Here is an 18296-nt window from a genome sequence, read left to right as displayed (position 1 = left end):
TGGGAAATAACTTTGCGTTCATTGATGTAGAGGACAAGGTCCCTAAACATCTGTGAAGATGACCCTTTACCGTAACTGTTTCAGACAGGAAAATGCAGTCAATATTAAAACATTCATTCGTTACTGCAAGTGTCTACATTTCTAATTCATTGATCGTTCTCTGGTTTGAGTTAACTTGAACGTTTTGTTTTAACTGTGGATATTCCTGGATTTGTCATTTTTCACCTCTGGAGTCTGTGCATGGAAAGTGTGTTCCCACCCCTCCCTGTTTGGAGTTTCATTATGAACTTGTATTCAATATGACTGTTCCTTCAGACATCAGTACAGAATGTGGATTCTGTGACTCAGTCTGAAGAATGCCATGTGGGTCGGGCTCTTAAGAACCTGAAAGAAAGAATGTGAGCCAGCGTTGTCGCCTCCTTCAGTTTAGGACAGAACATTTGCAGTTCTGGGTGCAGTACGCAGTCTGTATTGTGAGAAGCAGACAAAACAAGGCGTTGTGACCTCTATAAATGATTTGCTGCATAGATAAAACAGCGATGCCCCTAGCAAGTACAGCACACTCCCATATTACAATGCTGTGCAAATAATAAAAAACAAAAGCAATTCAACTCCATTTTTAATGCATCGCACGTCTATATAAGTTTAAGGATTCATTATCATACTCCTTATAAAAGTTTACCACAGTATTCCATGCATTTACTATAGTTTCCTATGGTTTGCCATGTGTTTTAATATAATGCTTTACCTTACCTTGCTATAATTTACCATGCTTTCACTATGATTTAATACACTCTGCTATGCTTTTACTATGAAAAACTTTTATGAGAGAATTAATAATGCATCTATTCATGTGTTATACATTATTATATTGGCTGGTCATTTATAATAATTCTGCAGTAACACAGTGTTACTAATAGCTAAGGAAATTTAAGAAAACGTGCAGCTAGTGTCATTAAACAGATATACTGTAGTAATAAACACTTATTTCTAACTCATTTCAACCTCCTTTATTTACAGATGCTTGTGACAAGCTGGGTACTGGTCTGACATGACGAATCCATCTCTTCTGGATGTTTATATACAAATCCGTCACTTAGTAAAATTAGGATCGATGCCCTACTTAAAGGCAGTGCCCCACATCAGGGTCAGGATCTGAGGATAGATGGAGGTGCCTGTCGACACACACGCTTATATTTTTATAATATACTCTCAATGTAGGTTGTGCTGGTCTACTTTTGCATGTCACTGACCGTTTTGGATTTCAGCTGTGGCAGGGATGTATACTACAGTACTGGCATACTTGCTATAGTGCAGTATATTTCCTGTTAATGGATGTTGGCTTTCCACACACATTGTGCTCAGAAGCACTGCCTTCTCTCAGTTACCGGCACCCAAGTCCTCTTCCCTCTTTGCTTTTTGATCGTAACTAATTCCTTCCAGACTCCAGGAACAAACTCTCCACGATATCATGGCAATTCCTGATGTCAAGCCAACAATAGACTCTGAATTGACTTTGATGCTGAGAAATTAAAACAGAGAAGCAGCAACGTCGAAACCACTAGGAACAAAATGGAAAACCCTAAAGCTGTTCAAAAAGTACCCCCGCTCTCTGTTTGCCTTGTGTCAATTCTACCGCAGCCTTTAGGGTTTTTTATCTACAATATTAATCTATACAAAAAAAGAAGAAAAACCCAGTAGATCTTCAACACAAGAAACATACAGTAGGTGCATGAATAATGCTGTGTATAATGCTAATAAGAGGCAGGAGTATGGATTTTTAAAGACCTTTAATCAGTAATCTGCTAGCTCCTGCGTAGCATCCTGCCCACCCTGCCAGCAATCTGTCTGCTTTTCTGCAGCGTCCTACTCTCTTGATCCTCAAATCTGCCGGCAAGCAGCACCCTACCCACACAGCAACCTGCTGACTGCTCACCAGCAATCTGCCACTAATCCACAAATACACCCCTCATTAAAAAAGAGAGGAAATACTGTTGTCGGCATTATAAATTCAATGGAAAACGTTTAGACTGAAAGTCTTTGTCTGGGTTTTCAATGTTACAATGGGTTTTGATTTGTATACTTACTGTGCAGTATATCACTGGGTGATGTGGATTCCACCTCCGACTGGTAAAGTGTCCCATCAAGGGGAATATACTGTATGCTGATTTTGTGTTAGATATGAACTTTGCTTAATTTAGATAATGAGGGAATAGGACAAAGGATAAGAGAAAATTGTTGTAGGTCTGGTGATTCCTTAAGTGGGAAATATGTTCTGGTATAGTGGGGTTATTTTGTTCATTGGGTAGGCGGGCCCAAGTCACTCATTGTTAAAACAGATGCCAGTCAACACATGGTGCAGCCATTAACACAACCCTTTGGAGCACACCTCTGGGGAGACAGACCGGAGCACTTCAACTGGGCTCTTTCTGTTTCACTCTTTCCTTCCCGACAGTATCCCCAAAACAAACAGCCTCATGGTCTCCCCCGAGCAGCTTTTCCTTTCATTGCATTTACATGCAAATTGGGTTTGTTGTTTGTATTCAGGAAGCAATATTCCAGCCATGCAAACCTGCTGTTTGGCAGCATTGTAGAACGTGGTACTATTGTACAAAGCATTGTAGAGCATGGTGCTATTGTACAAAGCATTGTAGAGCATGGTGCTATTGTACAAAGCATTGTAGAGCATGGTGCTATTGTACAAAGCATTGTAGAGTGTGGTACTATTGTACAAAACATTGTAGAGCATGGTGCTATTGTACAAAGTATTGTAGAGCATGGTGCTATTGTACAAAGCATTGTAGAGCATGGTGCTATTGTACAAAGCATTGTAGAACGTGGTACTATTGTACAAAGCATTGTAGAGCATGGTGCTATTGTACAAAGCATTGTAGAGCATGGTGCTATTGTACAAAGCATTGTAGAGCATGGTGCTATTGTACAAAGCATTGTAGAGTGTGGTACTATTGTACAAAGATGTGTAGAGCGTGGTACTATTGTACAAAGCATTGTAGAGTGTGGTGCTATTTCACAAAGCATTGTAGAGCATGGTACTAATGTAAAAAGCATTGTAGAGTGTGGTACTATTGTACAAAGATGTGTAGAGCGTGGTACTATTGTACAAAGCATTGTAAAACGTGGTACTATTGTACAAAGCATTGTAAAACGTGGTACTATTGTACAAAGAGTATACATGAAATATTTGGATTCGATCTGGAATACAACAGAAAGACGGTATTGGGAATTCTCCCAAGTTAGGCCAAATGTTGTAACGCACTAAAAATAAACTGGCAGCAGCATCTAATGCACAATTTCATTCATGGAATCACTTCTGAGTCACATGTCTTGGCATGAGAGCTCTGTGTGTGTGTGTGTCACACCCGGTCCTTCCAGATGTCCAGGAGAACATTGGCAATGTTCTAGGGCATGGTTTCCACAGGACTCCAATATGAACCCTAGAGACTACATTGCCCTAGGACAAGTATTGGGACACTACTTGAACATATTATCAAGCATTTACACAACTCATTGAATCTTATTGCCCATTAACTTTAAACCAGAAGTAAAGTACTTGAGTGCTCCAGATGCCCTGAGTTACTGTATATTTACTGAGCTCCTCCTTTTATAACGTTGCCGTCGGATGCCATAGTTAAGGGACCGTTATATTTCTGTTCCGCCTTATATCAAGAATTCAGCTTCTAGTGGAATTGCATGAAATGGGACAAATAGAAACCGGGTCAGCTGTATAAGCCATTGCATGACGAGCGAGAACTGCACTTAGCTATTTGGTTCTAGTTTTCTAAAATTTTTGAAAATATGTTGAAGGGTATTAATACAGATAGGGTAAAACTAAAGGAAAATAAGTGAAAAAATGTGTCTGCCTCACTAAGTTTCTTAATGGTTTGTTTGATACAATTCTGATCGAGCTTTTTGAAGTTATGGGTATTAGTACAGATAAAGCATGACCAAAAACTGCAGCCAGGTGTGATCCTAACCCTCAGACACTCCAATGTCCAGACATCCTCGGTCTCTTAATGACAGTGACAGACACCAAGATGCAGCTTGTGATCTCTGCCACATGTCCTGCTTTCCCATGCAGAGCATGTTCCTCTCGTGACACATACGGTGACAATTAAGGCTGTCATCTGTTGTGAACAGCAAAACAACAGGGTATTTTCACCTATTGTAATATTGTGAATCGCTTTTTTTTTTTTTTTTTTTAAAAAGGCCATCCTCTGGTTTTTAAACGGATGACGCATTTACAAAAGATAAAAGATACAATCATTGCCAGAATTTTCTAAGCAGAAGCTCACGTCAGGATTTAAATATTCTACAGGCTGCAGATTTTCGATAAAGTCACCATCTGTATAGAAGGATCCCATTTCCTTCGGCTTCTTCTCTCTCAAGAATCCCTGTTTGATGTCAAAATATCTTGCTTCATTGTATCCTCCTGGATCTGTGAGTTTATAATGTATAGCTTCAAACACTAATGACCAGAATCAATTACACACAAAAAGAGGTGTGTTATCCACAGTTAAGCAATATAAACAATGCACTTACAGTATCTGAAATCATAACAGTCATAGTACTTTGCCCCATTATAAAGTGTTGTCCAAACAAGGGGGATTACCGTTCCCTGTGGAATCATTTTCTACAGCTCACCTGACCCCCAACGCTCAACCACACCTGAGAGTGAGAGGCTGAGGGATGGCAATTTTTTGAAACCTTAGATATAAAACTCCTTATCGCAGATTAAAAGCACTGAAAGGAATGATCAGTCAAACCACGTCTGGTAAACTGGCGGTCCTCCCCCTGTGTGCTTATGTACCATGCATACATTAATAGGAACTGCCTGGGCATGATGAACCCTTGTCCTGGTGATATTCAAACCTGAAAGAAAGCCAAGAGCTCAATGAGTCAGACATGGGCAAACTGGTCTACTGTTTAGAGTGGAGGACTCTAAGGTTAGAAGTCAGGGAAAGAGAGGAAGTGTGGTCTTAGTGGTTAGAGACACAAAACTTGTAGGCGGTGTGGTGTAGTGGGTAGAGCTGAGGGACTGGGAGGTAGTGTAGCCCAGTGGTTAGAGCTGAGGGACTGGGTGGTGACTTCGCCCCTGACAGTTTTTTCCCGGCCATCCTATGGGAGCACCAGAGCCAATGAGACACAATTGAAGATCTGCAACTTTGCACAACCAGGACGTGAACCTACGCTGTCCTGACTGTATGACTCACCCCTGCACACCACACTGTTTAAGGTGGACTAGTCATACTGTTTTACGCAAGCAGTGATGCATACTTCTTAGAACATGAATCATAGGTTGAAAATAAAATTGAAATGCAAATCAACCATGACGGAGCTGCATTAACAGGTGCACTTTACCTACTTTACTTTAGAATATTAAACGATAAGCAATCACACACACACCTGAGTAGTGGTATCCCTGTGGTTTGACAGTTTCAAGTAAACGCTGATCCTTTCAGTGCTTGGTTTTGAAATACAGTTCTGAGAACAGCTGGCACATTCACTTCAAGCTTTTCTTTTCTTTTCTTCTGTTAAAGGTTTATCCATTAAAAAGGTTTTCCAGATTTTGTTCAGCTCTGTCCTCTGGTAAGAGGTGTTCAGAGATCTTAACTATTCCTAAGAGTCGGGGGGAGCAGGCTCGAACAGCTTAGGCCCGAGGACACAATCTGAATTGAAGAAGCAGCTTCGCAGTGCCCCCCCCCCTGGAGCAATTGCATGCGAGGCATACTGTCCTCATCAGGTTACCCTGCTGGGGGCTGACAGGGGGCTCTGCTCAGTGTTAGGAAACCATTGCAAGAATCAATGTGCTGCAAACCAGGTCCAAAACAACATGACAGAAAAAACAGTTCCTGTGCCAAGGACTGAAATTATGGGGGGGGGTTGAAGCAATTTTGCCATGACATATTGTCAGTAGCGTCACTCATTGAATCTTCCGTAATACTGAACTGAGAGAAACTACAGCTCCTTCTCTTTGGAACTTGATTCCACATTAGTATCCAGAGCGCCGAGTCTGTCAGTAGTTTTTAAATCTAAGCTCAAAACATATCTCTTTGATTTGGCCCTTCACGAGCAAGCAGTTTGGAGCTCTTTTGGCTTGCTGTTTATTTTTTTGGAAAGTGTCCTGGGAGGCACATGAAGGATGCTATTTGTACACGTTCAAGGAAACAAGCAATCCAAAAGCATTTTGTCCAAGATATTAATTTGCTAATGCTGCAATCAGACAATTTGTCGAAAAAGAATTTGAGATAATATACTTTATATATTTATATATGTCTGTGGGCCCTGGATTAGATTTCAGGACATGAATAGACTTGTAATTACCTTGTGATAACTGGCTAATTACCAATGATCCCTCTTCGTACATGGTAACTACTATGTATTAACATGGCAATGAGCTTGTGAACTACATCTTGTTACTCGATGTACAGACATGGTTACAACCACGGCACGGGACATTTACAGGTAATTACACACGTATTCCACTACCAGCTGGTAGTTGCAATCAGTAGCTACCGAGCTATTACCTCGTTTTTACAAGGTTGTATATGCCCTGTAATTAAAGGTGCTACCAGTATCGTTTCAAATTCACAAAACTGTTCTAGACTGTAGTTGGCTTGACAGCAGAACAATAGGCTTCACTCAAAGGGCTGCGTCTGGATGATTGCCCAAAACAACAAAGTCAGCAAAGTGCTAGTGCTTTGGTAATCTGCACAGTAACTATGTGGTTAATCCCTAGATCCTGTTCCCTGCGGTACTGCACTGTGTGTGCTTCTGACTTCATCTCATTCCTGGCTTGCGCGTGGCTTCACAGTCTTGACAGTGAAATATTACTGCATATATTTCAGGGCTATTGATGTTACTACCTCCACTGAGCAGACCGCAGTCCCAACTTCCACTCCATTCTAAATGGACTCTCTCTCCATCCCTGCTTGTAAACGGTACAGGTCACTTTCATTCAACCCTCATCGAGAAAACAAAGCCATTCAATCCAGACCCGCATCTGCTCTGCAGGCTTCAGTCTCCAGTGCTGTCACTTCCTTTCCTGACCCTTCACAGGGACTGCATGTCTCCCTTCCTTTGGTCAGGCTAACACACAGACAAACTGCCTCACGGGTGCATTCAGTCCTCAGTGCTTCCAGGTCCCTAATCTATTAAACTCTTAAAAGTTCAGGACCAAAACACGTCTATAAACCTAACTGCCAGACTCCACCGCATATGGAACCAATAAGGGGCAGACGTTGGAAGTGGAACTGTGTTTGCTCTTTACGGCACCAACGAGCAGGGATAAGAAACCTCCCAAATACAGAACCTGCTTCTCTGAAGAATCCTGGCAGGCAGGCAGGAGGTGCCAATCTGAGTCAGACCACCTAGGTTCTGGGAATCTCTCTGGGTATACGTCATGGGCTTTGGTGCAGAGTTACTTAGACTGTGCGAGTCTGGCTGGGGTCCAGGTGCAAGCCTGTCGTCCAGACTCCCTCTGACAGTATCAGGTTCGCCATGTCACTGCTGCATGGAGTGGAGTCACTTCCAAGCCACATCCCCCAGACTGAGCTAAACCGGGCCGGTCTCTGCATCTGCCCTACTTTCCCTGCTGCCGCTTTTGTACTAAAAAAATAATACCATTTAAAGTGCATACCCACATGCATAGATGTCAGGCTGCTTCAGGAAAACTAAAGATGCAATGCTGTGCATCAGGAAACCTTTTACAAAACAGCTGCCAGGATCCCTCAAGCATGTATATACTGTGCAGTAAAAACTCGCTTTGTGACCTGCATCATATGAAGCTGACCATCGAGAGAGTTCTCTTGTCTTTTAAAAGCTGCTTGGAATAGAGTGATTCCATCACACATATCCGTGCATGTGCACTTCAGGTATGTTACTGTGCACCACACAAGGAAAACCCCTAAGGCAGTAGTGATTCACTTCAGCGTGTAATTGTTTACACTAAAAGCATGGTAAGCTTCATAGCTACTGGACTAATTAACTGTGGCAAACTTCATTTTTTAAAAATTAAATAAGTTCCCTCAGAACAAACTTGCTGCTGTGAGCTATTGTTCAGTCGCCAGTGGAAGCTGGGAGGCGAGGGGATTGGGGGCTGGGGGAATTAGCGTGAAATAATGCCTGTTCTTAATTCCCTTTAGGGTAGATTTTAGAAGAGAAATGGACCACCTGTAGGGTGCTCATTTGCTAATAGGTTACACAATGATAGCAGTTCATTACACAGTGACACGCGTTAACAATGCCGTGGTAGCAGCCGCTGGTAAAAAGGTCAGGTTTTAATTACCAGCGGATTGCGTGAACGTTGCATTTGCATCGTCACTCTGTCATTCCACACCCCTTACAGTGTGGTTTACAGAGCGGTCGTGCGTTGTCCACTTTGTAATGCGTGCCCTGCTGGCTTTTAAAACTGTTGTGCGTTTCTTCACACACTGCTGCCCTTCACAGGCTCGTAATCTCCCTTCTCTCTTTCACCACAGAGCTGTAATCCTGCGTTCCTTTCATTCCCTGAATTGTGAGGCTCTGTTGCTTTTGCTCTTGCCCTTGTATTACCTGGTTAAACAGATTTCTCACATTAAAGAGATAATCATGTCTTTTTTCTTATAAAGACATTATCGGAAGCATCCCATGGTTAAAAACATAGCAACGCATTGTAAAATCACAATTAAAGTCGAGATGGCAAACGTAAGACTGATGATAGTAGTCGAAAAGTTTCTGCAACTGCTTTTAGTTAAAAAAAAAACAAAGTGGTGGGTCAGGGCTCATGTCACAGTAACAGGCAGGGAAGTACGAAGATGGCAGGAACCCGTAGGGAACTGCCTCTGCAATAAATGTCTTGAGGCAAAGGGGCAGCACATCATTTATGAGTTTTCTTTGTTTGACAGGAGCTTTGTGGTCAAGAACTCCTGATAAGACTAGCGTCTCTGCCTGGTCACAATAAGATGAATTGTCAGACTTTTGCTTCATCAACTAGGAGAGTAGGTACAAAATAATCTACATTATCACAGGGTGCCTTTTTAAAGGGCTAGCAATGCACTGAAGCTGTGTATATTCATTTACTCTGCCTAGCCGCGGAGAAGGAAGACCCCCTCCTGAGCTCAGGCTCAGCCACTGGGTCCTGCCCTAGTTTCTGCCTCGCCTTCTGCAAACAGAAACCCTGTTTGATCAGCTCCCTGCTCTCTGCATGAAGCAGACGTTATGTCTGCTCTTTGAACCGTGGAGGAAACACAGTATATGAAATCAGCCCCGACCTACCTCGATGGTGCACCTGCCTGCCACAGGCTTTGCTGGCAAGCCCTGATTGTTATGGGTGAGCAGTCCTGGGGAGCCGTTTCCATTATCCACAGCCCTGCAAGTAAATACAGGCCGTGCTGCTGTCTCACCTGTCCCGATCGAACTGTAATCCTGCTTTTAAACAGGCCAGCCTTCCAGACGTTTCCCAGTCTGATCCTGTCTGTCTGATGGTCTGTCTACAGGGCAGGTACCACCAATCAATGACAATTAACCTTTGCATTTTTAAATAAAAAACATCAATGAATGGATTTATTTACTACCCACCGATAAATACTTCTTAAAGGCGAATACGAGCATCAGCACACCCGTGCTGAATTTGCAGTTAATAACTCTGTTGAATGAGTTATAGGATATTGCTGGCATGCAAAGCACATTTAATAAAGTACTGAGATACAGTGCAATCCACGGCTAAGAGCTCGCTTCACAAAAACAGACCTGTAGTTTTAAAATATGTATGCTACTAGCAGCATACGATAAGGCTTGGCAGTTTGGGGAGAGGAAAAAAATGTAAACTATTTTTGTCTGTGTGCCAGTTACACTTTAACAGATGGAGATATTTTTTTTTGTTTTTGCCACGTAATGTCCAAGTGTAGAACTGCCTACAGCACCAGTACTAGCATGCATGGTGTTTGTCAGAACTACCTACAGCACCTGTACTAGCATGCATGAACATAAAAACATAAGAACATAAGAAGAACATAAGAAAGTTTACAAACGAGAGGAGGCCATTCATCCCATCTTTCTCATTTGGTTGTTAGTAGCTTATTGATCCCAGAATCTCATCAAGCAGCTTCTTGAAGGATCCCAGGATGTCAGCTTCAACAACATTACTGGGGAGTTGGTTCCAGACCCTCACAATTCTCTGTGTAAAAAAGTGCCTCCTATTTTCTGTTCTGAATGCCCCTTTATCTAATCTCCATTTATGACCCCTGGTCCTTTTTTCTTTTTTCAAGTCAAAGAAGTCCCCCGGGTTGACATTATCTATACCTTTTAGGATTTTGAATGTTTGAATCAGATCGCCGCGTAGTCTTCTTTGTTCAAGACTGAATAGATTCAATTCTTTTAGCCTGTCTGCATATGACATGCCTTTTAAACCTGTGATAATTCTGGTTGCTCTTCTTTGCACTCTTTCTAGAGCAGCAATATCCTTTTTGTAACGAGGTGACCAGAACTGAACACAATATTCTAGGTGAGGTCTTACTAATGCATTGTAGAGTTTTAACATTACTTCCCTTGATTTAAATTCAACACTTCTCACAATATATCCGAGCATCTTGTTGGCCTTTTTTATAGCTTCCCCACATTGTCTAGATGAAGACATTTCTGAGTCAACGTAAACTCCTAGGTCTTTTTCATAGTTCCCTTCTTCAATTTCACTATCTCCCATATGATATTTATAATGCACATTTTTATTGCATGGTGTTTGTCAGAACACTGACCCAGACAAAGTGCTCCACACTTCTGCCTGTAGAGTGTATGTCCCATGCCTGGCTTTGCAGCTAGTAAATATCTACCTTCAATTGCAAATCTCCTATACCATGCTATTACTGTTCTTTACTTTGCAAGTTTGCATACAATAGTACCTATGCACCAGGCTTGTCTTATTGTATTGTATAGTATTTTATCTGCACTGGTATTCAGGTGCATTTACTGGATTTTGTGCAAGTATTGCTATCCCCCCATAGACAAGAGCACTACAAGGTGTTTTTAACACGGTGAATTTTGTAGGTTATTATGTTTTTAATAACAGCTTTATTTAATCATTAGTGCAATAGTCCTACAATGACCCCCTTGTAAATGCATCAGGATTAGCCCCTGAACTGTCTCGTTGCTTCTGGGAGATTAGGTTGCAGTACAAAAGTATATCACTGTTACTGTACCTCTATATAAAAAGACAGATGCTGCGCACCTGGACAAGTCAAAGCTTGTATAATGGACTGGCTGAAACTGTTTAGGTAAGATATGCTGCTGCAAGAGCTACACTTAACAGCATCAGGCTGACTGACAGAATGTCAGTGTTTTCAACATACAGCATGGATAAAATCAGAAGAACAGTGGTGATGGGTGATTTAGAAAGCAATACGAAATATAAGCATGTACAAAACTATCTCAGGTATTTTGTTGCATTTTTACTAACCTTTCAGCATTCTTCTGTTCTCCTCTCCCTCTCTCAATTCTCACTTTCACTGTCTGCTTCAGCCTCCTATGTCCCCTGCACCATTCTCCTCTCCTTCTCCCTTCTATCCCTGCCCTCTCTTCCTCTCAAGCCTGGCTAACCTCACCTGCCCCCTTGAACAGTGATACCCATCAGATACCCATCATGCTCGGTGTACTCAAGGTCTTTCTGGTGTTTTAAGAACTTAAAACGCCGCAATTAAGTTCCACTCTTCATATCAAAGGACCACTAAAAATACAAAAACAGCAGAAAGAAAAGGAGAATGTCAAAGCCACATCCACTGTATTTGCATGTATTTGTGCTTGTCTTCACTCACCTTGATATTGTGATGTCATCACCACAGAGTATGAGCTGTACATCATGAGTGGTTCAGTTATGGCAAGATAACTGGACTGCATGATTAAAGTCCCCCTGTTTACCTTTTAAATACTGTTTTATCTAAACTGTATTAAGTTTCCTGAAAAGCTGGTATAAAGGGGTTTACAGTGACAGATGCTTTGCTGTCAGCTTGATTTATGTTGAGGTGTTTGTGTCCCAGGGCGCTTACTTTCCTGTAATAAAATACTGCAACTTTAACTAAATAGATACATTAAAAAAATAAACAAGCAGACAAACAAATGATACATTTGTTTTTCTTTTAGGAGCAAATTAACAGTTCCGAAAGTGAAATGCGATACTCTTTCTGATGGTTACATTATGTACAAAAGAACACGCTGGCCCCAGCTCTGAATACAGCATGACTCTATCCACTCTATCCACATGCCCTCGAGCTCCTCAACAAACAGCTGTGTGAGAGACGCCTGATGAAATCCAGCTTAGCAAAGCGCAGGGCACGCACCCCACCAGTACAGTGCCCCGATTGTGGATGATGATGCCAGCAGCATTCAGTTACCATCAATTCAAAAGTCACTGTCTACATCTATTGCCGATTTTAAAGTGTGCATTTATTAATAAAAAGTGTGGTCGTGTTTTAGATTACAGGGCACTGATAGCAAAATAATTACATTGTAATAACTGGGTGATAAATGCATTGTAGAACCATGGTAGACAAAATTACCATCAAATATACCATGCTAAACATGTATAAGGCATTCTTCATGGGTACAGCACCTGATTTCTTAAATGCAGCAATCAATCTCTCAAACAAACACTTAATGCTACAGAAGCAAAATGAAGGTTGCAAAATGTCCTTGGGTTTTTGCAACATTAACTTAAGAAACCTCACACACCTCACAGATATGCTGAAGAACAAGCAGCCCCTGACTGTTAAAAACAGCACAATAGATGTTTCTAAAGAAATTACAGCTTGAGCCTTTTAAGTAATTAAAACCTCATGTCTGGGTTTATAAATCCTGAGAGACTTCAAGCAAGGCCGGCCGACCAAGACTCTGTTCGGTTTGGCTGACCTCCTGCGTATGAGTTCACATCTCTTCTATTACGGCTTGAGTTGCAGTGGCTTGTCCTACAGAATCGACAGCTTCCCATATTGCATAACCGGGCGCCATGATCAATAGAATGGAGAAGGATTGTGGTTCGGGATCTGGTCTGGTTGATCTCAATCTAGAGATTGCAATGCCAAGGGGTTCAAGGTGGCACAGTGTGTTATGCCTCTCGAACCTGGATTCAAATTCGGTTTAGATCCAATAAAACAGAAAGGTAATCAGTAAGAGGAGGTACACTGTAAGATGGTATTAAAATGATAACAGCAGAAGAACTGCCAATGGTTCCTGCTTATGCATGGTAGCTACTATTGAAATAAGGGTGTAATAACATGGGAAACTGTTATTACACACTTATTTAACTGTGTCTGATGTTACCAGTGAGAGGTAGGAAGGGTTTGGTCTCCCACAGTAGACTGGAAAGAATTCCCAGAAAGAAAGAATGAATTGTTATAAAATCCACCGCGTCTTTGCGATACCAAATCCCTGGATTTAAATTCCACTAATCCTACTTAAGGTTGTTCCAAAACCAAGTCTTGGCTGGACTTTGTGTGGGTAGTTTTAGGTTTTAAAAATGTGTTGCTGGAAGTTCAGAAGTGTATCGGGAGCACAAGACAGACAGAGGCATGTTCCAGTTAACTCAACAACACGCGGGAACGAGCAGAACCGATCAGAGCACGAGCAAAATTGCTCATTCTACTTTACAACATCCAGCCAACAACTTATGTTAGCAGATTTAACAACATAGCACAAGCCAACATTTTTGCTTTCTAAACCTGATTTTGTGTCGGTCTGGCACAATCATTTAGCTGTTTTAATCTCTTTATGTCCTGAATCATCTGTCCCGGATACCTCTTGCTCAGGGGTGACCAAAGTTGGACCTTCTAGCCCTGGTCTATGTTCCAACCCTGTTCTAAAATATTTAATTGAACCCACTAAACCTCCGTTCAGCCCCTAAAGTAGCCTGTTATTTAAATTTGCTCTCTAGGAACGTGGTTGAACACCCCTGTTCTTGTGTGTTCCATTGCTTCATTAATATAATAGTATACAGTAACACTGGTCCCTGCAACTGCTGCAGTACATACTTGTAAAAGGTATTTCATTGCTCAGATTCCATCTGCTGAGACCTGGAAGTGTGCTTGCAGTACTGTTGCAATTGTGTCCTGTACTATCTTTGGGTTTGCTTTGTTCCTGAAGAACCTTCCATGAATAAGACTTTTAAGAAGAAAACGATAAATGATTAATACAAGATATAACACAAGGTATTAGATGGGCACAACTTTTGCAGTATTCCCAATATGCAATTTCAATAACTAGTTCTTCTCTTATCAAGAGACCAACCTCTTATCACAGGTTTAACTTGTATATGATTGTGAGAGTAACTGGCAAACATCAGAGTCATGGCTTACAAACTGCGAAAAAAGGAGCGTTTGTGACAGCACTGTGTTTCTGTGCAGTGAGGAAGAACAGAGTGAGAGCTCTATCCATCTGTTATCACCACATCTCCATGCCTTTCTAGATTGTTAGCAACTCTCATCTATTCAGCATCTCTAGTACCCAGGCAATGCAGCAACAGCTGTTTGCATTTAATAACAAACGGGGAAAAAATGTATAAAAATTGGCATCGGATGACTGTCACACATGCTTCTGTACCTTCAGAAAGCAGAACCGACTTTCCGAGCAGCAATTTGGGACTAGCAACAAAAACAGAGGACTAAACTCACTGAGGGCCAGCAAAGTGTTATCCAAGCACTCAATCATTATTTCTATTGCCTCCGGAACACCTTCATTTTGAACGCAGTATCGGCACTGCGTAGAAACATAGAAAAAAGGTAACATGGTTTTAGTAGGTTTCTTTATTTAGACAGAAGCCATATGATATTAAGAAGACCAAATAATTCTGTTCTGTTGAGTGATGGGCATCCAGGACTTGTGGATAAAAAAATATCAAAACAAATCGCCGATTTGAGTCAAAAAAGAAATCTGTGACAATACAGTGTGTGTGGTCGTACGCACTGCAGCCTTTACTGTAATTAAACTGTAAGAGAGCTATGACAATAATAGCTTAAATTACCATTGCTACAGCAAGAAATCTCTGCATTGTGTGTTCCAGTTCCCACAACATTGTGTGCTCTAGTTCCCAGAGAGACAGATACTGTAATTCATGTTTCTAACAAACCAAGAGAAGAAAAATGACTGAAGCCAAGAGATGTCATTACCTCAGCTCACAGTTTACTGATCCTGGAGAGGAGTCAAGACTGGCAGTTTCTCAGGGTGCTCAGGCGTATGTGAAACATGAATTCAAACAATCTCTTAAAGCCATGACGAGGCAGGGTGGGCTCCCCCACACACCACTGCACTGACATGAGCAGCTGTGACTCTGTCTACCACACAGCTCCTGGGAACGAGGATGGGCCAGGGCTGCGGGAGATCAGGGGAGCACTTGAGAGAACTTCTGTGAGTTTCAACGGAACACCATTCCAATAGAGATGTTGCTATAGAATACTTTTCGCTCTAGAAGTCTTTCTCAAAATTAAAAATAGCTGAGTGCGAGTTTGTCTGGAAAATTCCTAAGACTGAATATGAAATGTGACACCACAATATTTGCAGTACTCTCGTCTCGCTTGGTTAAAGTTATGGAATAACAATGTCATTTTGTTATTGTCAGTGTTCTCATCTCCTGTCCTGTTGAGCAGTTCCGCTCTGTCAACCTCAGCCTCTGAACAATGAGAGAGCTTTAGACTCCAGCAGGGACCGGCCGCAGCCTGGGGCTGGGACAGACATTGCGGCTGCCAAAAAGGGGCATCTTGTCTGCTCTCCGTGGTTAGGATCAAACCCCTGGATAGGATACGTCCAGGAGTGTTAATGGCCACACAGTGGAACGGCTGGACAGTGAGCTTTGAGAAACCCTTTCACACATGGAACTCCTCCATAGAGATAGATGTTTTTATAACTTTATATAAAGAGCCAGCATCACGTCCATACAAGTTATAACAATACCTGTAGCTTGGCAGCAGTGTGGAGTAGTGGTTAGGGCTCTGGACTCTTGACTCTTGACCGGAGGGTTGTGGGTTCAATCCCCAGTGGGGGACACTGCTGTTGTACCCTTGAGCAAGGTACTTTACCTAGATTGCTCCAGTAAAAACCCAACTGTATAAATGGGTAATTGTATGTAAAAATAATGTGATATCTGTATAATGTGAAATAATGTATAATGTGATATCTTGTAACAATTGTAAGTCGCCCTGGATAAGGGCGTCTGCTAAGAAATAAATAATAATAATAATGGTTGTATTGGACTTTGTTGTGCTGTTTCTTATCGTCTTAGTTCACTTGCAATAACTTTCAGTACCTCTATGGAGTTATGAACTGCTTCTGGCCAACTCTGATCTATCCCGTGTGGATTATATCAAAGCTGTGTCTGGTCTAACTAGCCAGTCTCCACTGATGGGCTGACACGTGGAGAGATTTTAACCGAGAATGTATGGCAAAGAATTTTTTTTTATGCAGTTACTTTTCAGGTCAAAATTCACCGAGCACAGGCCCATTTAATAAGCATGGATGGCCTTTCACTAATATGATTTAGTTACTTGCTCCTTTTTTTTGATAAACATTTGTCTTAGTGTTCTTTTTACTCCACAAAGCGCTGTATCAACAACACTGCGGTTTAAGGAAACAACATCGAGAAACCCCTCGAAGCGTTTGTGAACATGACTGAACCGTGCGGATATTCATCAAGACGACATGACAAACCAGTGGAAGTCTCTTCAAACTGTTGTTTTAACAAGTCGCCCGTCTACTCAGCACCTGGGGAAAGCTTCTTCCAAGCTGGAGCAAGCCGATTACTTCACATGCGGAAAATCTGACAGGAGAAAAACACCATAAAAAGAAATCAATCAAATGAAGTCATACAGAATATCTTGCGTGCCTGTCATGGGAAGGGCCATGATGCCATTTAGCTGAATGAATTACTGGAGGGAGCTATAGGGCAAGACTAAATAACTCCCTCACCCTGGAATATGGCAGGGTGAGGGAGTTATTTAGTCTTGCCCTATAGCTCCCTCCAGTAATTCATTCAGCTAAATCCCGTGTCGGAGAGGAATTCTAACTCCCCAGAATACTGCATTTCCTCATTCCAGAAAGACATTCCGTCTCTATGCCCTATATATTATATACAGTGTTTACATTTACACACAAAATGTATAGGCCCATGCAGCATGTTGCACGATGATGCAATACTGTAGTGGTCATTCTGATGCATGTAAATAAGCAGTTCTTGTCCTGGCTGTGCAAACTTGCCGGTCTTTGCTGGAGATTCCAGAGGAAGCCTCACATTGGGACAAAACCGTCAGGAACTGTTTTTCCATCTGCGCCTGAGTTTCTGGGTGTAAAAGAGGAAACTGGCTTGATCGTGGGATCGGAGGATCGGAGGACACCCACTGAACCTTTCTTGAGCTGTGTGAGGAACCGCTGTGCCGAGGGAACATAATTGGACATAAGTGGGGAGAAAATCAGGGGTGAAACATCAAATGAAATAAAATAAATAAATATATGACTGACTCCTCGCTTATACCCCAGAACAGGGTTACCCTCCTACACAAGTGCATGTTGGGATGTGCCTTGAATGAGCAGCACCTTTGGTCACTGCAGATTAATTCACGTTTCATTTTTAATTTTTATCTCTTTGAACGTAGAATCGTTACTCCTTTGCTGTCTTCCTGTTCCTTCTTATCTTTTTAAATCATCTCTCAGAGTCTTTACCTCCCTGGGCTCAGCTGCCACTCATGAGCCTGCAGCCAGGAACGAAGTCAGGTTCAGACTCGTTGCTGGAAACAGACACCCTTTTTGACACTCTTATTAAAGCCAGTGCTTGTTGTCCTTTCTAACTTGATTTAGAGTTTGACAAGAGGAGTGATTACACAAGAGCTGGGGCGCTTAGAGGATTTGTTAGGATTTGTTAGTGCAGTAATTAGAGATGTACAGAAAAGAGCCTCAATGCTGCGGCTAAAGTCACTTACCCTTTAAGACCTTAATACCTTCTAATATTTTAATAAATATATTTTAAGAGAGAATATTAACCTTCATCTTATATATATTTCTGGGGCTATTTTGTGTTGATTAAAGCTTGTCTTTTTAAAACTTCGGCACAATTGGTTGTGTTTCTCTTTTTTTAAAACGTCGGCACAATTTGTTGTGTTTTTTTTTTGTTTTGTTTTACTTGTATGTGCATGCATCTCAAAATGTTCCTTATGAGTACAGTTGTACCCCAGACACTTTTGATTACTAGGAATGAAATAATAATTAAAAAAAAAAATAATAATCTGTTGTGGAACTATTTTAGAATGTCAACAATTTACTCGGAATCAAAA

This window comes from Acipenser ruthenus, chromosome 16, assembly GCF_902713425.1.
Source record: "Acipenser ruthenus chromosome 16, fAciRut3.2 maternal haplotype, whole genome shotgun sequence".
Classification (NCBI taxonomy): Eukaryota; Metazoa; Chordata; class Actinopteri; order Acipenseriformes; family Acipenseridae; genus Acipenser; species Acipenser ruthenus.
Note: the sequence above shows the minus strand (reverse complement) of the source record.